Here is a 26,255-nt window from a genome sequence, read left to right as displayed (position 1 = left end):
TTTTGACTTTGCCTCAGAGCAGGGATTTGTGATATAAATACATTATGGAAATATGCCACTGGAGCCAGAACAAACTATAATATTCAGAATTCAGATAAATTTTAAACTCTTACCTTTCAGCGAGGAGACATTGCTTTTTTTCTTTGTGAATCTCAAGTTGAGGGGCCAAAAGAAGTTGAGTTCCAAGTTCCTTCCAACTCCCACACCTTCACACTGGCTCTCACTCCTGCCTCTCCTGACCACGTTAAGGCAGTGAGCTCTTTGTTTTATAATCTCCACAGGCTCCAGCAAGCATCTATTCCACCTAGACTTTCAATGCCTCATTAGGAAGACTGGGACCTGTCTTCTAACCTGTGGAGCAAAATTCAACAAGAAGCAGCCCACAATGAAGGCACTGAATTTTTCCTGCCCCCAACCCCCTCTTAGGAAACTGGCTGTCTGTCGGAAACACAAGTAGCCATAACATTTGAGAGCTCTGCCTGCCTCTGTATGTGACTCAAAATCATCTGGCACCATGGGCAGTTCTACATTGAATATTGTTCTTCTGCTTCATTTTCTGGGATGATTTAGAGGAGGTACAATACATGTCCCAGTATTTAAATCCCAAACCATAAGTAGTTTATTTTGTGATGAAGTAAAACAATTTCTCAATCCAAAAGGCATCTATCTTTCAACCCCTTTCCGAGTTACTTTCTGGGCCTTCAGCCTATGGGAGACTCCTCAGAAATGCAGGTACCCTCAAGCAGTATTCATACTTATGGTTCTGATCTTCAAAAGCACCTTGGAGCTTAAGAAAGGAAAAAACTGGGGGTGATCCTGTAAGGCTTTGATGTGGATGCCCACAGGCCTGGGGAAAGAATGATCTGGGAGATGTGCAAATAGTTCTTGCTTCTTTCTGGGAGCAAAGTCTGGCCCACAGGACCAGGGTCCATAATAACATGAGACATTTTTAGTAACATACAGGAGGCCACAGGAGATTCACATGTTTCTGTATTATAGATGCAAATCTGTTTTCACCTTGACCTACCAGGATAAGGAGTAAATTGGGAAGCAAAGAAAAAGTAGTCCTATGGTAGGAGAACAACCTTGAAGGCAGGGGTAGAGGGGGAGAAGTGATCTCAGATCATGTTATTAAGTTCAGCTTATAGTTCATTTCTGTTTCAATTATTGTGACATAATTTACTCCCTCCCAAAAGAATTTCTAGAGCCATCCAAAAGCACTAACAACAATATATTGTGTTGAGTCCTGGTAACCGGTCCTAATTCCTTACAGTGATTGCAAATACAAGCATTCACCACAAAATGTTAATAATTGCTCTGTAATAGCTGGAGTGGCAAATTTACTCACGTATCAGCTTTGTCCTGTATGTACATTACTTTTTTGGGGGAGGGATGGAGGTGTGACTTTTCTGTCATGGTAAAACAGAGAGCATATACAATTGACCATTTAATCCATTTTTAAGTATACAGTTCAGTGGCATTCAGTCCATTCACATTTTCACATTGTTGTGCAACCATCACCACCAGCCATCTCTAGAACTTCATCATCTCAAACTGAAACCTTCATTACTTTTCACACAGTATGCGAGCTTCCCTCAAACCCCAAAAGATTAAGACTCCATCTATCTTCCTTCTCAGTCCTTGGAGAACTATAGGATACAATATTAGACAGCATTTGGAGGTTTACAAAATATTTTTCCTCAATGCTCACACAAACTTTGTAAGCCTCCTGTAAAAGGGAGAAGACCAAGAATCCAAGAAGGGGACAGACTTGCTCAGACAGAGCGCTGACCATATGGGGATCCAGGGAAGGCTCCCAGCGTGCATCCCATTATCCCTCACCATCTCCGACACTGAGGAGGAGAAAGAAGGTGCTGGAGTGGCGCCTAAGGAAATCCTCCAAAGGCCAAGCTCTCTCTTACCCCACCCTCTGCCTGAAGTGATGCCATCTGACAGATAGTCAGAGCTGCCTGGTGACCCAGGAAAAAAAAAAAAAAAAAGGCCATTTTCTTACACATCATTCATTGCAAAAACCAACTGGGTCATTTCACACTTCCTTTCCTTCTCTTCTCTTTTCACTTACATCAAAGCAAACCCACATCCCATCCACTTTTCCACAAAAGCACCACAGTACACTCCCCATCACCCTTCTCCCTGCACAGACCTCTTCTATTCCTGATGATCATTCTAACCAGATTCCTTCTTCATAAAAACGTGAACATTCAAGCCATCCCATCTGATGTGATTTCTCCCTCCTGCACATTGCAGGGATGGCTTGGCCCATGGCTTCCCATCATGCTGAGGCTGCCCTGAGTGCTTGATGGGCCCCTCCATCCAGGGCAGCAAGGAAGACATGGTCTGTTTTTCTGTGTATCCTCCGTTCCTCTTACAAGAACACACGTCATTGGATTTAGGGCCCACCCTAATCTAGTAATTATATCTGCAAAGACCCTATTTCCACGTAAGGTCACATTCTAAGATTTCAGGTAGATGTGAACTTTCAAGGGACATTTATTCAACCCAGTACACCCACCTTCCTTCACCAAGGTATGTCAAATTCAATTTCTTGCTTTCTTTGGGTTTTGGTTTCAGTTTTTCATCTAGTACCTGCTCCATCTCAGTCCTGCTCATCATCACTGCTATGCTGGAAACCGTTCTGAGAATCCTGCTTCCACCTCTCCCCATCCCCATCAATACCTCTAGTCGTCACTTTAAAATGGGTATATGAACACCAGGTTAAGAAGGAAATGATGCTAAATTGTCCAGAGAGAGTTCATTATTTCAAGCATTCATCTCTCCCCATTTACCCAAGAAATAGCATGTGTTCATCTCACATTTTGCCGTGGACTGGAGGGTCTAACAGTTACTGCCCTCAGGTATTACACATCAGAGAAATGGGCTACTGCACAGCCTGCGGAGCGGAGGAGGCAAAATGTAACCAGTTAACTTTGAAAGAGATAGAAAGTTGAGGAAAAAAAAAAAAAGGCCAGCCAGGTGCAGTGGCTCATGCCTGTAATTCCAGCATTTTGGAAGGCCAAGGCTAGTGGATCGATGGAGCTCAGGAGTTCAAGACCAGCCTGGCAACAGGGCAAAACCCCATCTCTACACAAAATACAAATACAAAAAATTAGGCATGGTGGCACATGCCTGTAGTCCCAGCTACTTGGGGGGCTGAGGCAGGAGGATCACTTGAGCCCAGAAGCTCAAAGCTGTGGTAAGCTGAGATTGCACCACAGCACTCCAGCTTGAGTGACAAAGTAAGACCCTGTCTCAAAAACAAACAAACAAAAACGAAAGAAAGAAAAGAAAAAGGCATGTGGGCCAATGGTTAGGGAGGTATGGCATAAGCCAAATACTCAAGGAGGAACTGAATTTGAGCAGATGGAGGTGAGCTCAGAAGACATGGGGAACAATCTGGGGAAAGGCATGGAGGTACAAATAAGCCTGGAACTTTTAGGGGACTATGAGAAGACCCCATCTGGTCTTGGGTTTCACTGCAGAGGGCAGGCTTCATCAGTGATAAGATTGTAAAGGCAATTGTTTGTAGATGTATACCTGATCCTATAGGGCCCTGAGTCCACGCCAAGAGGACCCATTAAGGGGTTCTAAGCAATTGGGGAGTTTTACTAAGAGGTGTTCAGGGAAGCCAGACCTGGTTGGGTGTGCATGATGGACTAGGGGGGATTAGGAGGATGGCAAGGAAGACCTGGCTGGAAGCCCAGTTGAGAAGACAGGCTCCAGAGCCAGAGCTTTATTTCTCCACCGTCAGTGGCCTTGCAAAAGCCAAGTGAATCCCCATCCATCGCCATAATCTTCCATCAGACTCTGCAATCAATATAGCCATCCTGACATGGCTAGGGGAGGGGGTAGCCTGGCTGGTCTCCAGCCCTTCTTTCCCATTAACATGATGAGTTGCAGAGGGCATGTCAGGATTGCTTTCAGTGAATTTTAGGAATGGAGATCCCTTTGCATAAAAATCTCCAAACAGGCAAAGAGAAACTCAACAGTGTTTTTCAAATCAACACATGAATGCCTCTTGGGGACAATGGCCTCTCCAGAGAGGACAGAATCACCATCTCAGCTCAGATCTGGCTTCTACTGATACACTAGCCTAGGACTGGTGCTGGCATCTGAGAAGTAATGAAGAAACACTCAGTTCAGGCACCACTTTATACTAGAGGCCATCAGATAAGCAATTATCATCTCCTCGGTAGACTGGGAGCTTCCTGGGAGAAGTGGGCTGTCCAATCCATAAAGTTCCCATCCAGCTCCTTCTAGTCACCAGGCACAAGCCCAGAGGAGGCTGTAAACACACTCCCATCTACTCCACCCTCCTCATTCAGCCACAAACATCCCTGCTTCAGGAGCAGAGGGTGGGGTGGAGGTGACACAAAGCAGGCAGAAACAAACCCTGGGTGTGATGGGTAGGATAATTTCTGAAGTTTACAAGGTACACCTCTGAGCCTCTCTGCTTAGCTCAGTCTATCCTAGGAGAAAGATGGGCAGGAAAAGGGGAGCCCCGAGGAGCAGAAGAAGAATTGACTCTAATGTTTCCTTTCTCCTTAACAGTGCTCTGTACTCCATCACAGGAGGTTCCCACAGGCCCCAGACCCACAGCCACTGCTGCCTGGCTGTAGATCACCTAGAGCAACAGGCCTCAGGAAGGAGCTGGGACCAGGGGCACTTGCAGGGGAAAGGGGCAGAGGTGGAACTTTCTGAATGCAGCTAAGACAGAGGGAAGAAAAGACACACTCTCCTCTTCTCCTCTGCTGCGCTGGAAGCTCAAGCTTTATCAGAAACATTATACAGGACAGCAGTCCACAAGGAAAAGGACCCTCCTGCAGATGGTTTTCCTTTTTTTAGTGATCAGTGTAATTTGAAAGACATAACTTCTACCCCCCTTATTTCAGAAAGGGATGCAAATAAATGATCTATTTGTACTAAAACTAAATTCCCTCTGCATGTAACCTCTTAAAGGTATTTATACTTTGCATCTGACTCACACTTTTGATGTGGAAAAGTTTTATTAACATAACTACTTATCCCAGCCTACTCCCATTGGGATTCATGGCTCTTGCCCAAAAGACATTTCGGGTATTTCTATGTTACCTTAAATCCTGGCAGTGATTAGTGTTTCATGACAAGCACATTCACAGATTCCATGAGAAACGCCTGGCTGTCTTTGGGTTACAATTAGGAAGTGAAATTGGAAGTGAGAAGCAGCCCTGTCTGCATGAACAAAGAGCCCCAGACTGAGGGTCTGGAGATCCAGGACCCTATCCCACCACTGCCTGTGTGGTCCAGTCACTTGCCTCCTCAGAGTCCTTGTCTGCAGAATGACATTGCTGGCCGAGCACAGTCCTTAGTTGTCTTCCAGCTCTGACTTCCTGTGATTGTAAAAGAAGTTAAAAAATATCTCTGGAGAGAGAAATCTCACAGTATTATGTAGTCATGAAAAGACTGAACTAATGGCATCTAATATCTCTAGGTTCCAAAAGTCTGTGACTCTATTATATACAATGGTTTTTAAATGTGCAGAGATTAAGAAACATAAACACAAAACAGAAGAGTCTCTTTAAAAAGCTATTTTAAAAGAACAGACATTAAAGAGCCTAAAATAGCCATTCTGTGTACATATAGAGCAAACGGGTGAACAAGATCAAAATTACACTACGTCTAGGCTGGCAAAGGCTTGTAGTGACTGGGATTCTTTCCTGATGAAAATAAGGCATGACAATTGTGGGGACATTATGCCACAGTCCTAACTCCCTGTCATTGTTATATCTTTTGTCATTGGGCACAGGAAAAACACAGGACCCCAACACATGGATGGCATTACACGAACAAGATTAATTCTCTCTTGACAAGTGCACTGCTTTGTCCTGAGATCAATGGCAGATCCTGGGGCAGCAGCGAAGCATCTCAAGACACTTAAGAACGTAGGACTTCAGCTAAGTTGAAGTCTTCCTGGTTAACAGGACATGGATTCACTCAAGTCAAAACAGAAGTTCAAAGTGGGGTATAATACACAGCAGACAGATGAGATTCATTACAAAATACTCAGCTAATATGGCGGGGAATAGGAATGAGCAAGACTTGAGGTCAGGTGATCAAGCATTAGTGAAGTTTGTCAGGCCCCAAGTTTCAGTAGAGACTGTTAGAGGTAAACTAAGTCTCTCAAGCACTGGGAATAGATGTTGAGTGCTAATACACAGAAGGTGCTCAACTGCACTTGTTCACCAAATGGAAACCTACAAAAGAAGCTGTTGCTCCAATGAGGTTTGTTGCTGAGCAATGTTTCTCATTCACCACAGCCAAGACTTTAGGGTCAGCCCCAGGAGAGCGACGCAGAGGTGGAGGGAAACTCCCTGAACTTAAAGGTGCCTAGACCAGTCCAAGTTCCCTAAGAAGAAGGATTCCACTTCATATCCCACCCTGAATCTGGCTGATGGAAGGAAGCTGTATTCTCTGGATGAATGAGGGCTTGGCCAGAGAGCTGATGTCCTCCATAGGTTAAGCTGGATGGGGCCCTTGGATGGGTGCCCATCTATCTAAGGAGACCCTGCCTTATCAGCATCCCAGACCCGGATGAATCTTAGAAATCCTGAAAGATTTTAGGTTGCCAGAAGCAGCTGGAGATGAACAAAAGGCCCTTCACAGAGTAATTAAAATAAGCAAGAAGGTAAAGGCTCTGTGTGTCTAATTCTGCACTCTGCTGAGGGAGATGTGACGGATGAACCCCAAGAAATGGGCATGAGCCAAGCCTGTTTCAAGAAAAGGCTTTCCTTTATTGTGAGAACTGGCATTAAGCAAAGTAATAATCATTTTCAGTTGAATCTTGTGAGAAACTGAATTTAACTTGAAAGTAGGTATTGCGTTTCTTTAAATTCCATTTCATATGGTTCCACTCCATATCCATCTTCTAATGGAGAGGATAGTTTCTTAACCATCTTGTTTGTGAACTGTCTATGTGTTCATACTATGATTCTATTAAAGTCATTTTACTTGGAGAAGGATATTTAAACCTAGTCTGTGGGGCAGTGAATCTGGAAATTTTCTGGACCTCTGATCCTGTCCTGGCCTTTCTTAGTCACCCCTGCCTGTGCCGAGAGATTAGTCATGTATTTAGTACAATCAAACTCAAGGTAGAATCAACTACTTGGTGGCACCTCTGATTTATGACAAAGGTGACATTGTAATGCTGTGAGGAAAGAATGATATTTTCAATAAATGTCTTCAAGTCTACTGATGACAAAACAGGAGAAAAAAAATCTCCTTTTTTCCAGCTGGAACCATGGAGAGTATAGAAGAAAAGAAGAAGAAGAAGAAGGTTTCTGTTGTGCCAGAAACCCTTAAGAAAAAGCAAAGGAATTTCGCAGAGCTGAAGATCAAGCGCCTGAGAAGGAAGTTTGCACAAAAGATGCTTCGAAAGGCAACGAGGAAGCTTATCTATGAAAAAGCGAAGCACTTCAGAAGGAATACAGGCAGATGTACAGAGCTGAAATGTGAATGGCCAGGATGGCAAGAAAAGCTGGCAACTTCCATGTACCTGCAGAACCCAAATTAGCGTTTGTCGTCAGGATCAGAGGTATCAATGGTGTGAGCCCAAAGGTCTGAAAGGTGTTGCAGCTTCTTCGCCTTCATCAAATCTTCAATGGAACCTTTGTGAAGCTCAACAAGGCTTCAATTAACATGCTGAGGATTGTAGAACCATATCTTGCATGGGGGTACCCAAATCTGAAGTCAGTAAATGAACTAATCTACAAGCGTGGTTATGGCAAAATCAGTACGAAGCAAATTGCTTTGACAGATAACGCCTTGATTGCTCCATCTCTTGGTAAATATGGCATCATCTGCATGGAGGATCTGATCATGAAAGCTACACTAAAATGTTTCAAGGAAGCAAATAACTTCCTGTGGCCCTTCAAATTATCTTCTCCATGAGATGGAATGAAGAAAAAGACCATCCATTTTGTAGAAGGTGGAGATGCTGGCAACAGGGAGGACCAGATCAACAAGCTTATTAGAAGAATGAACTAAGGTGTCTACCATGATTATTTTTCTAAGGTGGTCAGTTAATAAACAGTACCTGCTCTCAAATTGAATGAAAAATAATGATAACCTCTCTTTCTCACCATACACTAAAAGCATTTCCAAATGAATTACTGATCAAAATGTGAGAAGTAAAACAATAAAGCTTTTAGTAAGAAATACTTAGAGTAGACAAAAATGTCTTAAACAGGACACAAAAAGTACTAAATATAAAAGAAAAAAATGATAAAGTGGACCACATTAAAGTTAATAACGTATGTTCATTTCATCAAAATGCATCATAAGGAGTGTAAAGGAACAAGCTACAGACTGGAAGAAAATATTCATAATACATATATTCCACCAAGGACTCATATTCAGAATGCATAAAGAACTCTTACAACGCAATAAGAAAAAGGCAGATAATTCAATAGCAAAGATGAGGCAAAAGACATGAAGATTCACATTACAAAAGAGGATATCCAAATGGCCAATAAACATACGAAAATGTTCTAGACTTCATTAGCCATCAAGGAAATGCAAAAAACAAAAACACAACGCCCACAATGTGACACTACCACATACCTAGCAGAAAAGCTGAAATGGAAAAGACAAATAATACCAAATATTGGCAAAGGTATGAAACAATGGGAAGTCTTCTATCTGCTGGTGAAGATATAAATCATTACAACTGCTTTGGAAAGCTTTCTGGCAGTGTTTATTAAAGCTAAACATACTCATACCCCATTGCTTGATATTTCCTCTTAGGTATATACTCCACAAAACTGGGTGTATATATTCATCAATAGACATGTACAAGAGTGTCCATAGCAGCTTTATTCATAATAGCCCCAAGCTGGAAACAACCCAAATACCTTGTACAGTAAGATGGATAAATTGTGGCATATTTATACAATATAAAAACAAATTGCTATACACAACATGGATTAATCTCACATACATAACACTGAACAAAAGAGGACAGACATAAAATAGTGTGTATTTTAGAATTCCACAAACACCAAGTTTCAAAACAGGCAAACTAATCTATGATGCTGGGAGTCACCATAGAGATTACTCTTGAGAGGAGGAGCTAGTGAACGGAAAGGGACCCTGCGGGGGCTAACGTTCTGGGGTGCTCATAATGTTATTGATCTGTGTGCTGATTACTCTAGTGTGTTCACTGGGTAAAAATCCACGGAGCTGTATACTTAGAATTTGTGCACTCTTCTGTACACTTGATAGACTTCAGTGAAAAGTTTTTAACATGAAAATATAAACACAAACTACATTTAAGGAATAAAGTCCATGTAGGAAAATAAAAAATCCATGAAAACTGCTTTGCGAACTCAAATCTATAAATGACAGCAAAATGGATAGCTTCTAATTGTCCCGATTATTCTCTTAAAATGAAAAATTTGCATTTTAATTTATTTAGTATCTATGTCCCACTTTCAAAAATAATTTGAAACCATGTTCTTATTTGTTGAACAAATACACATTAGGGCTTTTTAGTTTTCATTGGAGGCTTTTAGGACATCAAAGTTGTTCAATTTTGCTTGGTTTACTTTTACTTTTTTCCCCATGTTAATATATGGGTTTATAGAAATACAATTTTTCTTGGCTAACACCCTCTAATGAAGATTAACAACCCTAATATTTACATAACCAGCAAGCAAATTCAGCTGAGCAAAACCCAGTCCACCCAATCAGGATCTTTGGAAGGCTGCAGCCAGTGGCTGTAGTTCAGGTTTAACAGCTTGGCATTCATTGGAAAGGGAAGATTGGGAGCAATTATTTCAATAATCCAAGCCAAGAAACACAGCTCTGCTATTCAGGAAAAAGAGGGGGCCACAGAGACCAAGTCTACTTCCAACAGAACGGAACCTGGCTGGCTAGTAAAAGCTGATGCTTCCCTACTCTGCCGTGTGCGTTGGCTTTCGCCTCTTCTGGAGGAAAGCTTTTGCACGGGACAGATGGTTCTCTTACATTTTTATAATGCCCTATTATTTTCAAAGTTTCCCAGATACTAATAGCATCTGAATCTCATACTCACCTTAAAATGAAAATAGAGAAGATTAACATTATCCCCTTTTCATTGGTGAAAGAACTGAGACTCAGACAGCTAAGAGACTCTTTAAAACGACATGGCTGGCAAGTTCCATAGCATGGATAGAACATATTTGTCATGTGTTCTGTCCTTTGTACCATGGGGTCTTTTGGCTTCTCTCCAAGCCACTTAAGAGAATGAGAACCCATTTCCAAAACTTGGAAAAAATTTAAGCTAGGATTATTCGACATTGGGCAGCAGGCAAGCTGGAAGCTGTGCCACAGTCAAAGGAAAGGACAGCATTCATCTTCAAGATCATGCACTATGGAGGCACTGGGGGGTACAGGGAGATAGGAAGGTGCCAGGACTTCTACTTGTAGCAATGGTTTGAATGCCTGAGTCTGACTCTACTACAAAAGGTCATCAGCAATGGTGGAGATTCATCTGGGCAGGCTTTGCTACAGACAGGGAACTGACACCTGTGGGTTTGAGACATACAAGTTCTGAAATCCATTCACGAACACAGTTTGGATTCTGCTAGGGTTGCATGTCGCCAATAGCAAACAGCATAAAGAGCACTGGCTTTGGAGCCTGCCAGACCTGGCTTTCAGTCCTAGCTCTGTTTTTCACTCAATGTGTGCCCCAGAACAAGTTACTTATCTGCTCTGAGTTTCAGTTTTTTTGATCACAAAATAATAATGATAAAATATACCCATCAGAATCATTGTGAAAATTAATATAATAATAATATAAAGTTATTGGCATATAGTAGGCAGTAAATACATTTTGTTCCTTTCTCTTCTCCCCGACTAAAAAAAGATGAATTTTCTGTGAGCTTTTAAAACACACAAAAGGAAATTTCTATCTTCCTTGCCAGCCAGAATGAAATAAAAACATAAATCATTTAAATGCATACCTTACAGGTAATCATATACGAATATATAATAACCTTCTCAGGTGGCCTAATTTAAGAACCTCGACCTATTTTTTTTCCTTTTTCACCTGGAAGTAATCTGATTAACTCAGTGCATGCTTCATTTCCTGGAATAGAAATTGCAATAATCTTCTCCTTAATTTCAATAATTGATTAACATGACAAAAACATGTCACCTATAGTCAGAATCTAGCACCCACAATATTATCTAGAACTAATGTTTTGATGTTGCCAAAAGCTTCCTGAAAGAAAAGCATCTGATTTCCAGGTTAACTCTAGATGTTCCCCTGGGCAAATTCCACAGGTTACACAGAAACACTAAGAGAAGGGGTTTCATACCTGGCTGCCTATGACCTTCCTTTAAAAAGCAAACATGGTCTTTTCAAAGTCTATAGGTGTTCTTCCCTGAGAAAGTTTTGCTGTTTCCTCAAACTCCATGAAGACTCCTCCCATAAACTGGTCTCCCTTCCCAGTTATCCTATTGCTGTTCATAAGCACATGTTCTTAGAATCTCAGAAACAAGAAACTGAAAAAGACTTCCATTAAAGCCATCCGGTCTAGTACTAAAAAAAAATGCATTAATCATCCCACTGAACCCCTGATGGTCTGCTACTGACTAAACACAACCAGGAGAGGGGAGCCAACTACGTCCCTGCTGCATTGCTCCCATTGTTGGTCAAGTCCTTCTACACATCTGGGTGGGATGTTTCTCCTTCCATCCTTCCCCCATTCACTAATCCCAGCTCTGCGTTCTAGAGCAATAGGGGACAGATAAATCTCACCCTTCTTCCTCACTAGAGGCCCCACAACATGGAAAGCACCCATTATGTGTGTACACAGGTTTTATACTCTGAATCAAACATTCAATCCAAAAAACATCTGAGGATCAACTGTGTGCCTCACACTGTTTTAGGCACTAAGACAGGAGATGTAAATAACACACAGCATCTATAGGTAAAAAGCTCACAGTAGTCCCTTAGAACTTCTGGATATGACCTGGCTTCTAGACCAACCACCCTCTCCCTCTTCCAGATACACTTTGGCTTAGTGATGATTCTCTTAAAATGTGATTCTCAGGATATGGGAGCAAAACTGGATGGATGAGTCTGTGGATTATTTCCTAGTTCTGATATCGTACTACAGTTATACAAGATGTTAACAGTGGGGGATGCTGGGTGAAGGGCACAAAGGACTTCCATGTATGTTTCTTTGCAACTTCCTATGAAGCTATAATTATTTCAAAATAAATTTTTTCTAATGGATGGATGAGATGCCACTAACACAAGCTACTGACAAGACAATTCAAAACCTAATAAAAGGCCCCAACTAGGGTAGCTCCACCTACTCAAATATTTCTTGAAATAATACAGAGGCGAAGAGAGAGCAAGAGCTGACAGATAAAAGTCAATACTCTGACTCTCCCTAGGAGGCAGAGCATCTTCTATAAGCAAATGCTCTGCCATGATCTGAATCTGCAGGGCCTTCTCCTCATTCCTATTCTGGAATGTCTGGATGGGCAGAGCCTATTGCTTGTGATCCCTGTCACCTGGAGGGGCTGCATGGAGTGGGGAGTTATAAACCATTAGGCTTTGGAGTCCAACACACCTGGCTTTAAAATGCAGGCCCACCACTCACTAGCTGCAATAGCCTGGGGACCTCACTTGCCCTTTTCAAGCCTCTGCAAAACAAAGATGGTGATGAGCGCTATTATCTCACATAGTTTTGTAAGAGGAGACAATAAAATAATTTATATAAAGTACATGGTATAGTTGCAGCATCCACAAATAACTCAATAAATATTTGTTGTTTTAGAGCCTCGCTCAAGGACAAGTTCTAGGATTCCAGGATTTACTTATTCCTCACCTTTTTTTTTTTTTTTTGAGACAGAGTCACTCTGTTGCTCAGGCTGGAGTGTGGAGGTGCAATCTTGGCTCACTGCAACCTCTGCTTCCCAGGTTCAAGCGATTCTCCTGCCTCGGCCTCCTGAGTAGCTAGGATTACAGGCATGCACCACCATACTGGCTAATTTTTGTATTTTTAGAAGAGATGGGGTTTCACCATGTTGACCAGGCTGGTCTGAAACTCCTGGCCTCAAGTGATCTGCTGCCTCGGTCTTCCAAAGTGCTGGGCTTACAGGCATGAGACACTGCACCTGGCCCTTACTCCCTTTTTAACATCCGATAGAACATCTGCCCTTTCCCCACCTTCTAGTACCTCTCTAGCCTGCCAGGATATATCAGATTTCCACTCCAGTACTTCTCAAGCCATTTGCAGTGAAAGACCAGTTTGATTTTTTTTCTGCTTTTATTCTAATCTGTTATAGACTAGTGCTTTAGTAAAATATAATAAAAATGAATTACCAGTGAAGTACAATTTTAAAAACAAAAGTTCCAATTCTTTAATTTTTAGATTCAACAGACATAAAATTACTCTGGCAAATTGCTATAAAGTTTCTAAATGCTTCCTTTCTATTTCTGTGCTCCTCATTACTGACTGACAACAAACGGTTGGCAGAGCAGTTCCATGGACCACACTTTAGGGAGCACTTCTCCATTACCTCCCTTCCCCAAGCCTGTAGGAACCTTACTTTCAGTGAAACACAACTGAGGGCTTAAGATCTCTATGTTTTGGATATTGGTTTTAATTGCCAAGGAGGATTGCATCCTCTCTGAGTGCCAGTGTCATGTCCACTGTCCCCAGCCCAAAACCAGATGCCTCATGGGGACCCAATTCCTTGCTGATAATACAAGTACTCAAACAGGCATATTATTTACTTTTACCTTTCCATGATTTCATCTCAATGGTGCATCCTTGAAAACCTGCCTAAAGAGAACACTTTGTCCCTTCAACATCCCTCCCTGTTTGCCTGCATTCCATCTATTTCTGTGTATGTCTTTTTGACCACCTGCTTCATCTCCATTTAACTGAAACGTACCAGATATAGTCACAGTTTCTTCCACAGAGGGAGAAGACAGGACAAATCTCAGAAAATCCCATTCATCAGAAAAGCTGGCTTCTGGCTCACCAGATAAACATTCAAGGAAATGGAGTGGTTACATTAATTTACTTCCTGGGGATGCTGTTAGCCTCATCTCTGTGTCTCTAATGCTGGGCACATGCTAGCTGCTCAGTAGACATTTATGTGAAGTGGGCACAGAGTAGCAGCTGCTGTAGTGACTGCAAGTCACACCTTCAGTCATGTCACTCAGAAGAAGGGCAGTGAGTGGCACTGCCACAGGAAGGAGCCTCGGAGGTCACTGAGACCAGTGGTTGTCTACCCTGGCAATGAAGGGCCTTTAATACAACACTCACTCCTACATCTCAGACCCAGAGACTTTTTAATGTCATTGATCTGGGGTGAAGCTTGGGCGTCAGTAATTTTCAGGTTCCATAGGCAATTCCAATGTGTGGCTAGGGTGAAAACTCACTGATTTAGAATACTCTCCCATCCACACAGGTACTTAGCAAAGTTCCTTAAATGTTTGTTGAGTAGATGAATGACGGAGTCACTGGATCAGCAGATCGATAAAGGGAGGAGGATGGGTCTGAGGCAAATGCGAACATGGCCTTGACCCTGTCTCCTCAGATCCCTCACCTCCAGCTGCTCTGTATTTTTTCCCAAGGTCCAGCCTTAAGCTCTAGCCTGGAAGTACCCTCTTGCCCATAAGAGGAGGGCTTGCTCCTCCCCTCAAACATTGGTCCCTAGGAAAGCATTGACTTAGTCCACCCTCACCTTTTTCAAGCAGGAAACTCCTGGGCTTTCTCAAACGCACACCCAGAAGACTCCACAAATACTACTGGCCTCAACTCCTACAGAATAAGAACACTCTATCTCATCTATTTCATGTTTATTTAATGGCTGCACTTGGATTGTTTTCCTGGAAGCTTGCAGTCCAGTACACCATCTCAAACTATAGACTTTCAGAGGGCAGAGGCCCAAGAACACTGTAAAAAGTGACTGGTTTATGAAAATCTAGTAAATGGATGCTGCTGTGGTAATGCTGCAGAGAGACAAGAGGGAAGGGGAGGATGAGAAATGGCAACCAGGAGGAGGAAGAGGAGAGGAGGAGGAAGAGGAGAGGGCGAGGAAGAGGAGGAAAAGGAGGACAATGAGGAAGAGGAGGACAATGAAGAGGAGGAGGATGAGGAAGGGGAGGAGGAGGATGATGAGGAAGAGGAGAACGATGAGGAAGAGGAGGAGGATGAGGAAGGGGAGGAGGAGGATGATGAGGAAGAGAACGATGAGGAAGAGGAGGAGGATGAGGAAGGGGAGGAGGAAGATGATGAGGAAGAGGACAATGAGGAAGAGGGGGAGGATGAGGAGGGGGAGGAGGAGGATGATGAGGAAGAGGAGGATGATGAGGAAGAGGAGGAGGATGATGAGGAAGAGGAAGAGGAGGAGGAGGACAAGGAAGAGGAGGAAGAGAATGACGAGGAAGAGGAAGACGATGAGGAAGAGGAGGAGGACGAGGACGATGGTGACAACCACGACGAAGTGTTATGCATACCTGGAAGGGGAGATGTTAGCTGCCCAATGTGGGCAGGCACAGATGCACAGATGACATACAAGACCAGGCAGTGCCCACTACCCCTTCCCAAGGAGCAGGGAACAATTTAGCTAAGCTCAGAATTCTCTGCTGGAAATGTGTACCTGGGGCTGCCCCAGGTTCTGACCTCTGGCTGCTCCCTTAATTGCTGCTGCTGCTATTTTAAGCTGAACAGTGGCCCGTTCCCAGCCTCCTCTCCAACCTCTAGTTCAAGGATCTCAGAGGAGCAGTTGGACTGGTCATTCTCCCTCTGGATCCTGTACTTCCTACTCCATGAAGCTACAACTGAGTCAATTAGGGATGCTATGTGGGGATGTCTGGGAGGAGATGAACACAGGGTACGTAGAGAGTCAGTTGTGAAATCCAACACTTACTTTTCAGGCCAGAAAAAGAAAAAAGGTACATATGTTAGGTCAAAGGAGAACACTCCCTCTGGCCCCAAAAGAGACACTACTTAGGTCCCCCTCTTACTGCCCATCTAATAGCTTCTAATTGTTCAGATTATCCTGTTCTAAAATGAAAAGTTTTTTTTTTTTTTTTTTTTTTTTTTTTAGGATATATGCCCCACTTTCAAAGAGAATTTGAGGCCAGTCTTATTTATTGAACAAATATACATTACAGCCTTTTTAGTCTTTATTGGAAGCTTTCAGGACATCAAAATTGTTAAATTTCACTTGGTTTACCTTTGTTTGCCCTCCCTGTCTATGTATAGATGGCATTCCATCACTAGCATTAATAAGTATTTTCTGGTATGTTTCTCTCTCTCCATTTAAAGGGGAAAAAGAAACACGCACTATTTGGTCACCCTTGTTTCCTAGCACTCTGGGAGTCTCTATTAGTATTTCCTCATGGCAATACTTACAACCCATAAACTAAATTAAGGGACCCACCCAGGGCCCACAGCTTGCAAGTAGCACAGCTGGGATTCAAATCCAGGACTTTGTGAGTTCAGAGCTCACAGACATCCATCTTCCCCTGAAAACAAGCCTGATACTCCTGTCGTCAAAAAGAGCAATCTGCTCCCAACCCTAAAGCCCCATTACACTGATACTTCCCATTGGGCTCAATAAACCATGTGGATTGCCTGAACCCCAGTTTCCAGAAAATAGAGAGGGAAATGCATTCACCATCCACAGGACAGTGAGATACGAAGAAATATGTGCCTTTTCTTGCTACATCAGCTTCTTTGGTGGCTGCGGAAAGAAAGGAGGGGAGGCACCCAGCCAAGAGAGGTGAATTATGGATCATCCCAGAGTCGGCAATAATATTTCCAATTCCCAGAAGCACCTCTTAACTGCAAGAATTCCAATAAAATGATTCATTCATTAATCATCCAATAGATGCTCACTGAACACCTACTATGTGCCTAGTACTAGAAACTGTACTAGGTGCTGAGGGTAGAAAAGTAAAAAAAAAAAAAAAAAAAGTCATCACAGTTTCTGTCCTTATAAAGCTAGCAGCTATAGGGGAACAATGCTGGGGTTCAGAGGCATTTGTGGGGTGATAGCATCTCCTGACACACTACCTTAAATTTAGCACTGAGGCACTTTTGTGGGAGGAGGAGGAGAAGGAGGAGTAAAGGAAACCAAACTCGTTGCTATGCAACAGTGATGATTTATTCTTAGAGCAGGGAAAGCAGCAACATGGTGCAGGGAGTGGGTGGGGGGTGGAGATGGAAAGAGGGGAGGCTGGAGGAGTACAGAGTGAGAGGAAATGTGGTATAAGCAAGCATTGAGGCTACACACACAGGCCTCTCCCCACAGAGCCACTCACAAATGGACACTCCACAGAATTGTGCTCTCCAGAGGTAGGCAAAATACTGTAGGGACAGCCCCAGGAACCACTGAAAAACCCTGGTTCTTAGGTCTGAAATTAACCTTCAGGTATTGTAACCAGGCCTGCACTGAATACCAAAAAGGAACAAAAGCTGAACATAACAATCCTTACTCCCACCAGGGAAGCAGGACTCACACACGTAGTTGACCAACGAGTATTTATTAAGCACCTCCTCCATGTTCATTCGACATTGTGCAGAATGCTGTGGGGATAGAGACAGCCCTCAAGCTGAAAGAGCCCATGTGTTGGCTGAGTACAGAGACAGACACCTGGCTGAAACCCAGGACTGAGTGCTGGACCTGGCTCAGTCACTTACCTGCTTGGGGAAGCCTGTGGCAAGTCGCTCCACACCTCTGGACCTCAGGCACCTGCTCTTTAAGTTGAGAGACATAAACAAAGCTCAGCCCTGTCTCTGACACTGCACATGCCACAGGATCTCAGTAACAGCAGAGTTGAGTATCATGTGGGGTACTTGGGAAGGGCTGCATGGAGAAGGAGGAATTGAGAATGGAGGGGAGAGGGAGACAAATGTTTCCTGAGGGCCTATCATGTATTTTTACCTATGATAAAGAATAGTTTCCCCATTTTCAGAGCTGAAAAAGCCAAAGCCTCAGAGAGTAACTTCCTCAAAACCACACAGCAGAGCTGGGATTCAAACCCAGATCCTCCCAATCCCAAAGCCTGAGCACTTCCCACTGGTCCACACAGCTTCTCTGAGATGGTGAGATTTAATAGGAAGAAGGGGTGTGAGGAACACTGCTTGAGACAACACAGACAGAGATACTGACAGGCTGAAAAACAGCCAGGATTAACAAGGGCAGATTCCTGGGGCAAAGACAGGTTGTGACTGAAAGGAAGGTGGGGAAGCAGAAAGAATGAGAACCAGGCAGTCACTAACCAACACCCTTCATTGTGCCAAGTGCTATGGAAAAGACAATTTGCAACCAAGGAGATAAAATGTGAAAACTAACAATTAGTGAAACCCCCAAAAAAGTGCCAAATGAGATGTACAAAAATAAATCATAGTACAGTTTAAATGGGGGAACAGTTGCTTCCAACTGTAGTGGCCACAGGAGATTCTGTGGAAGGAGTTTGGATCTGAACCTTAAAGGATTCGGTGGCAGGACAGGTGAGGAGAGGATGAGAGAGGGAAGGACATTTGGAAAAGGAAAAATCTCACCCGCATGAGAAAAAGCAGAAAATATGCTCCAAGGAAGGCCACTTTGCCTAGAAGAGAGAGCTGGTGGGAAACGGCATAGAAAACAGGGGTTGGGTGAGGCTAGCGAGTTGTGGCTGACAGAGTGAGGACTCTAATCTTTGACCAGGGCTATGAAAACCATGGGCTGCTTCAGTGAGGAAAGACATGGTGAAAAGAGGAGTTGACATAAAAGAAACCTGCGGGGTTCGGAGAGCCAGGGAAGGAACTATTAGGCATGGGATGAAGAGAGTCTGAAGTAGGGATGGCATTGGAGGTGGCCAGAAAGGACAGACAAGTCCTGGTGACTGGGGAGCTGAAGAAGGGGGAATCAAAGTTAACCCAAGCTTCAAGGCAAGAACATGATGGTATCATATTCAGAACTAGAGAAGCCCAACAAAAAATTTGGGGAGAAGGTGGTAATGAGGTAGATTATTTCCATTCTATGCATTTTTAAGATTCTTCTAAGATATCCAAATGAAATAATCATGAATCATAAATTCAAGAAAAGGAAACCTGAGGCTGGGGAAGGGGAGGTGTAGTCATCCATGACCCAGGGTGAGACCAGCCCTCCCCCACTCCCTGTGCCCCCAGGGAGGGCAAGGCTGCTGCTTTGGGAGTTGGAAACTGTATGTCCTGGTGAAAGAAGTCACAAGGAGAATGGGAATGGAATCTGAGGGCCAACACTTAATTATTCCCATCAGTAGAGCGAGTGAAGCTTTCAAACAGGGTGAAGCCACTTCCCTGTCCAAGCAAGAATTCCTTCTGTGCTCTAGTGAGGGGTCATCTCGCTTTTGCCATGGGCAGGGAATCACAGGAGACCTCACCCAGCATCTTGCTATAGAGACAGGGATAAGATTTTTGAGTCAGAAAGACCTGGGTAAGAATCACACTTGTTCCATCTGGGGCACCTTGAACTGAATACCATCTTCAAGATAGGGTCTGACAGAGATAGAGAAGAGCTCTATAAATGCAGCTCAGGGACCCTAAAATATCACTTCTATTTGCTTGTCAGTGGCAGTTGAAATTCAACCATTAGAGATTTATTTCTCTAGCTTAATATGTTTCTTTTAAACTACACATTCTCCTGTGAGGCATAACTTATTGAGTTGTTACCAACCGTAAGTACAAGAGTATGTATTCATTTATCAGATACCTGGGGAAGCCAGGGTTTTAATGCTTTGAAGAGGAGGACAGGGGCATTCTGGAGGTGGACTCACTGGCCATATTTGGGTAGGCTACTGAAGTGAGTCAACGACTGACCAGAATGGCAAAGGGACCTAGAAGGCAAGTTTCACAGCTTCACTGGGGATCAGTCCTAATCATCAGATAAAAGAGGTCACAGGAGAGAGAGCTCTGCTGGTGGAGCTACCATATGACAATATGGGCCCTTTGGGGTACAGTATGAAAGACAGGGGTCAGGACCTCTCCAGAGAGCACTGCAAAGCACAACAGAAAAGCCACCTCTACCTCCTGTGAAGGCAAAGTCAGAGATCAAGGTGTACCAGGAGAGAGGAGGTCTGAAACCAGAAAGCCCTTTCAGATGACACAAAATCCCCCCCCTTGTTGCCCACCTATGCTTTCACTCTGCACCACCCCTGTCCTGAAACTGTTATTTCAAAGATGACCACGATCTCCTCACATCCAAGCCCCCACAGTTCTATCTCACTCTCCAATCCTTGACTTTAGCGCCCTCTCCTTCCTTGCAACCCTTGATAAGGGAATCCCCAGGTGCCCTGGTTTTTCTACCATGTATCTGACCACTCTTGCATTCCCTCTCACTGCGGCCTAAGGCTCTGCCTCACTCCTCTCTGTACAAACCCTCCCTGTCCCTAACAAAAGAGAGGGACCACTGCCCAGCAGTTCTCAGCAAAGCAGAAAGGAGTGGTTCAGAAAAGTCTATACTGTGCAGAGCCTAGTACATAGCTAGTACACAATAAACTGCAGGAGGAATAAAGAAACAAATGCATTAAAACACTAATTCAAGTGTGACTCAAGAAGATCATGCCATAGGAAGCCAAAAAGATGTACTGTTTTGTTCTGTTTCTGTGGAAGCTTCACTTACTTAACATATACACCCAAACTTTGACACACGAGCACCCACCCATTCAGCACGTTTTCTCTAGAGAACAACTTAAAGAGAGTGTTGTCAACATCAGATTCCCTTTGCTTCCTCATTACTCTGGTCTTTTGCCTCCAAGGAAATATGGTTCTCACAAAGGACCATGTAACCAAGAGAAAAAAGTAAGAATCTGGGCCCTGTAGATGGAACCTGAGAGGAGAACTCTTCTCTACCACAAAAGGACTTTTATCCCTGGGCCAGCTTCCCCAGCCTCCTGCTGCAGGTCCTCCCATATGCTCCCCGGCCCCCACTCTTGTACCATTTATCTTTGCAACGAGCTTTTTCTGTGGCCTCACATCGTATTATATGTGCCACGATACACGCATATGTAAACAATATCAGAACACCATCTCAACCTTTGGGCTCCCTCACACTAATCGCCTTCCTTTTCCCCCCAGCAGAAGTGTCATGGAGATGAATACCATGGTCTCCAATAAGCTGGGAGCTCTCTGAGAACCAAAGCCATGGTTAGGAGTCACCCCTCTGTACTCACCATGTCCCTTCAGTGGTCCAGGGGAATACTCTGCCATGCAGGCACCCTAGTTCATGCTGACGACTCATCTACAAAGAAGACCAAAAGGCCCAGGAATTCCACAGAGAGGAGGAGGAGAATACATAAGGAAAGGTGGAAGGAGAGAATACGGGAGAGGGGAAGAACTTAAGTGAATCCTCTGTGGCCTCAGTGGCTTTCTTATATCCTGCCCCAGTCACTCTTTCCATCTTTGACCCTGGCACTGATCATTGAGATTTGCCCTTTGATCTGCTTGTCTGTCTCTGCCCATTGAGTGTGAAGCATTGCTATTTGTCAGATATTCTGAGCACCAGAACCCATGCAAGAAAGTTGTCAAGGCAACAGAACCTCTTTGGTATAAATACTGGTGGGTGATACCACTGGTGGAGTAGAGCACAGAGAGCCTCCCCTCCCCCTCTTTTAGTCAGAGCTGACTGACTTCAAAGTTGGGGGAGTGGAAAAGAGTAGGTCTCTCCAAAGACATGCTAAATTGATGTCTAATGGTGATCCAGCAGGGAGAGAGGATTTTGCAGTTCTGATTAGCTGCTCAACTCCCACTGAGTCCAGAGGTAGTGGTGAGGGGCCAAGAGAAAGCTGCAGGAGGGTGGTGGAAGTGGCATAAATTGTGGGAGATGCCTGAAACCACTGTGCTAGGATGTGGCACCCAGGACAGGCCCTGTGAACCTTGAGATACCAGCCTGCTGGGGGCCACTGGGGATCCCTGGGAATGTCCAGGGCCTTAAGCTCTGACTAGGGCTGTTTTCTCTCCCTTGTTCTCTATACTTCCTCCCAGATCCACAAAAACACATACTTTACAGAAGATTCTTAGGATCAAGCATCCATATCCCAGTGCTGTTCAGAGAAAAGTATGCCCTTCACCCCCACCCTCAGAGGATGCTATTACATTCAGATGGCCATCTCAGCCATCTCCCTGTATCCGACCCACACCCAGAACACCATTTTTAGCCTTTTCCCTTCTCTAGACCTCAGTAGTCCCATTTCTAAAGGGAGAGAGAGCTCTCCTCCTCTTCCTCCAGTCTCCAATATTTCTGGAAAGGGTAAAAATAACATAAAATTTGTGTGTAAGGACTCTTGGAGAAACTCTTTTGAGTAGTCAGTTCCAGCAGCCCTGCTAGTTCGGAGGCTTGCATCCTCAAGTTAGTCCCAGCCCTCACACTTGGAGAGAGAGAGGGAACAGCAAACCAGGACAAGGTGGCATTCATTCATTCCCCCTTTTCAACCACATCCTTACATCCTCTGCACAAACGCTCCATTCGTCCCATAATGAGCTGTCATTCATTAGAAGCCCCACCCTACACCTTTGCTCACCCCATTGACACAGCACATCTCACACTCACTCATCCTGCCAGGACCAGCAGGCTCACAGCCTTCCCAGCCACACAGCCAAGAGGACTCTTCTCCCCACTCTTATGGACTTGCCACCTGCAATAATCACTTAACACTTACCTCACTTTGCATTTTCTCATTAACCAGTTTTTGGCAGCCCTACAGCATCTAGAACAGTCTTGTACACATAAGTAAATATTTGTTTTAAGGTTTCATTTTTTAAATTCATTGCTCAGCAAAACCAGTGACTCCAGTGTCCAGGTAACAAGCACGTCCCTCCAGAATGAGAATCCAGACTCCCCATGTCCTCTGCTATATTCATCAGCATAGTCTCTTCCTCCTCTCCCAAATACACCATTCCTGCTGTGGCCTCAAACATTCTTTCCAGTTGCCCAAACTCCCACAGCTGCTCTGCCCCATCAACCCTGTGCCCTACTCATCCAGGTCTGCTCAGGGCCTCGCTCCCCAGCTCTGACATCACTCAGCCCTGTTTCCATCACTACTGCCTCCTGAATTTCCTGTAGTGCACAAACAAGAAGTAACTTTAAAGAGTAGTGTCACCAGCTTTGTAACAAACACTCTGGTACACGCACACCCATGACCATCTTTTCCCGGGTCCCACTCTGCACTAGGAATCTGTGTCCTGGATTACGACTCTAGGATCTTCTGGCTGCCTTGAACCTCTACCCAAAATTTCTGGGCCTCTAACAGCCACTAGGTTTCCTGGCAAGAAACTGGTTATTGTTTCTCCCTGTAAGGAGACCCTAAAGACCAACAAACTCTACCCTCCTCCCAGAGGTTAAGTAGACAAGCCGGCCCATCTCACTTTACCAACCAGGCTCCCCAAGAGCCAGCCTATTTGCTACCTGGTAGGCCAGTATTCAAATCCTGATTCCAATCAGTGGGGGACCTTGGCAATTTGGTAAAATTCAGTCAGCATTTACTGAACAAGTAAGTGCCTCCTCTCGTTCTAAAGGATCAGGGACTCTCATAGTGAGGTCCCCAGACCAGCAGCATCAGCATCACCTGGGAACTTGTGAGAAGTATAAATTCTTGGGCGCACTACAGACCTGCTGAATCAGAAACCCTGAAGGTAGGGCAAACAACTTGTGCTTTAACAAGTCCTCCAAATTATTCTGATGTGTGCTCAAGTTTGAGTTCCACTGACTTAGGCCCTGGGGAGATATAAAAAAAAAAGAAAAACCCATAATCTAAACTATCAGTTCTTAGCCATGGCTGGACATTAAACTAAGCTGGGAGCTTTTAAAATAATACCAGTCTGGGCCCCATCCCAGACCAATTTCATTAGAACTTCCAGGAGTGGGGAAGTCATCATAATGCAATATATTGAGTGCAAAGACTGAACAAGGTGTGCAGGCAACTGAGAAGGGAGTCTGCAGTAAGGAGATCAGGACAAGCAGCTGCACCATCTGTGCCTCCATTTTCTCATCTGTAGAATGGGGAGTGTAATAGTCCCCTTGAAGGACTATTGAGAATTACATAAAATGATATACGGAAATGCCCGGTATATAGCAGATGCTCAGTCTTCATCACTTCCCTCCTTTCCCCAGAATGGGCCCCTGGTTTACTCTGAGTTGAGCAGCTGGGCTGCTGTGTTTAGAATGTCTCCCACACTGGCCCCTCATCAAGTACCGTTCCCCACCAAGAAAGAAAACTTCATGACTCTTCATAGCTTGGGGCAAGAGTTCTCTTCAGCAGCCATCTCCATAATCCCAGCATCTTGATACATACACTGTCCTTAAAAACAGGCTGGGTCCTTTGGAACCAGACTTTCCCTATAAGACAGCTCACAGTGCAGACCCCAGACTTCTAATACCCCCATACCCTTTCAAAGAACACCTATTGTTTTAAATTTTATTTTTCCATAAGCTACTGGGGTACAGGTGGTATTTGGTTACACGTGTAAGTTCCTTAGTGGTGATTTGTGATCCTGGAGCACCCATCACCCGAGCAGTATACCCTGCACCATATCTGTAATCTTTTATCCCTTGCCCCCCTCCCACTCTTTCCCCCAAGTCTCCAAAGTCCATTGTATCATTCTTATGCCTTTGTGTCCTCATAGCTTAGCTCCCACATATCAGTGAGAACATACGATGTTTGGTTTTCCATTCCTGAGTTACTTCACTTAGAATAATAGTCTCCAATCTCATCCAGGTCATTGCAAATGCTGTTAATTCATTGCATTTTAGGGCTGAATAGTATTCCATCATATGTATATAGCACATTTTCTTTATCCATTCATTGATTGATGGCCATCTGGGTTGGTTCCACAATTTTGCAATTGTGAATTGTGCTGCTATAAACATGCGTGTGCAAGTATCTTTTTCAAGTAATGACTTCTTTTCCTTCGGGTAGATAGCCAATAGTGGCATTCCTGGATCAAATGGTGGTTCTACTTTTAGTTACTTAAGGAATCTCTACACTGTTTTCCATAGTGGCTGTACTAGTTTACACTCCCACCAGCAGTGTAGAAGTGTTCCCTGATCACCGCATCCACACCAACGTCTACTGTTTTTTGATTTTTTTTTTATTATGGACATTCTTGCAAGAGTAAGGTGGTATTGCACTACGGCTTTGATTTGCATTTCCCTGATCATTAGTAATGTTGAGCGTTTTTCCATATGTTTGTTGGCCATTTGTATATCTTCTTTTGAGAATTGTCTATTCATGTCCTTAACCCACTTTTTGATGGAATTGTTTGTTTTTTTTCTTACTGATGTGTCTGAGTTCGTTGTAGATTCTGGATATCAGTCCTTTGTCAAATGTATAAATTGTGAAGATTTTTCTCCCACTCTGTGGGTGGTCTGTTTACTCTGCTGACTGTTCCTTTTGCTGTGCAAAAGCTCTTTAGTTTAATTAGGTCCCAGATATTTATCTTTGTTTTTATTTTATTTTATTTTATTTTATTTTTTTTTTTTTTAATCTTTGTTTTTATTGCATTTGCTTTTGGGTTTTCAGCTATGAAACCGTCACCTAAGCCAATGTCTAGAAGGGCTTTTCAAATGCTGTCTTCTAGAATTTTTATAGTTTCAGGTCTTAAGTTTAAGTCCTTAATCCATCTTGAGTTGATTTTTGTATAAGGTGAGAGATGAGGATCCAGTTTCATTCTTCTACATGTGGGTAGCCAATTACCCCAGCACCATTTGTTGTAAAGGGTATCTTTTCCCTACTTTATGTTTTTGTTTGCTTTGTCAAAGATCAGTTGATTATAAGTATTTGGGTTTATTTCTGGGTTCTCTATTCTGTTCCATTGGTCTATGTGCCTATTTTTATACCAGTATCACACTGTTTTGGTGACTATAGCCTTACAGTATAGTTTGAAATCAGGTAGTGTGATACCTCCAGATTTGTTCTTTTTGCTTAGTCTTGCTTTGGCTACATGGGCTCTTTTTTTGATTCCAAATGAATTTTAGAATTGTTTTTTCTAACTGTAAAGAATGATGGTGGTATTTTGATGGGGACTGCGTTGAATTTGTAGCTTGCTTTTGGCAGTATGGTCATTTTCACAATATTGATTCTACCCATCCATGAGCATGGGATGTGTTTCCATTTGTTTGTGTCATCTATGATTTATTTCAGCAGTCAAAGAACACCTCTTTAAAGCAACTTGATAAAGGCCATTTTAGTTACACTAGGAACATATTGTCCTGTTCTGGCTGCC

The 26,255-nt window shown here is 43.6% G+C and overlaps 1 protein-coding gene and 1 pseudogene across 9 annotated transcripts in view; one reads left to right on the top strand and one right to left on the bottom strand.

Moving 5' to 3' along the window:
- Window positions 1-26,255, bottom strand: part of KALRN (kalirin RhoGEF kinase) — a 638,197-nt gene that overhangs the window by 572,615 nt on the left and 39,327 nt on the right. The window lies entirely within an intron of this gene.
- On the top strand, window positions 7,295-8,105 carry LOC112618158 (annotated as a pseudogene).

The sequence above is a fragment of the Theropithecus gelada genome, chromosome 2 (assembly GCF_003255815.1).
Source record: "Theropithecus gelada isolate Dixy chromosome 2, Tgel_1.0, whole genome shotgun sequence".
Classification (NCBI taxonomy): Eukaryota; Metazoa; Chordata; class Mammalia; order Primates; family Cercopithecidae; genus Theropithecus; species Theropithecus gelada.
Note: the sequence above shows the minus strand (reverse complement) of the source record. Positions and strands in the feature narration are given on the sequence as shown.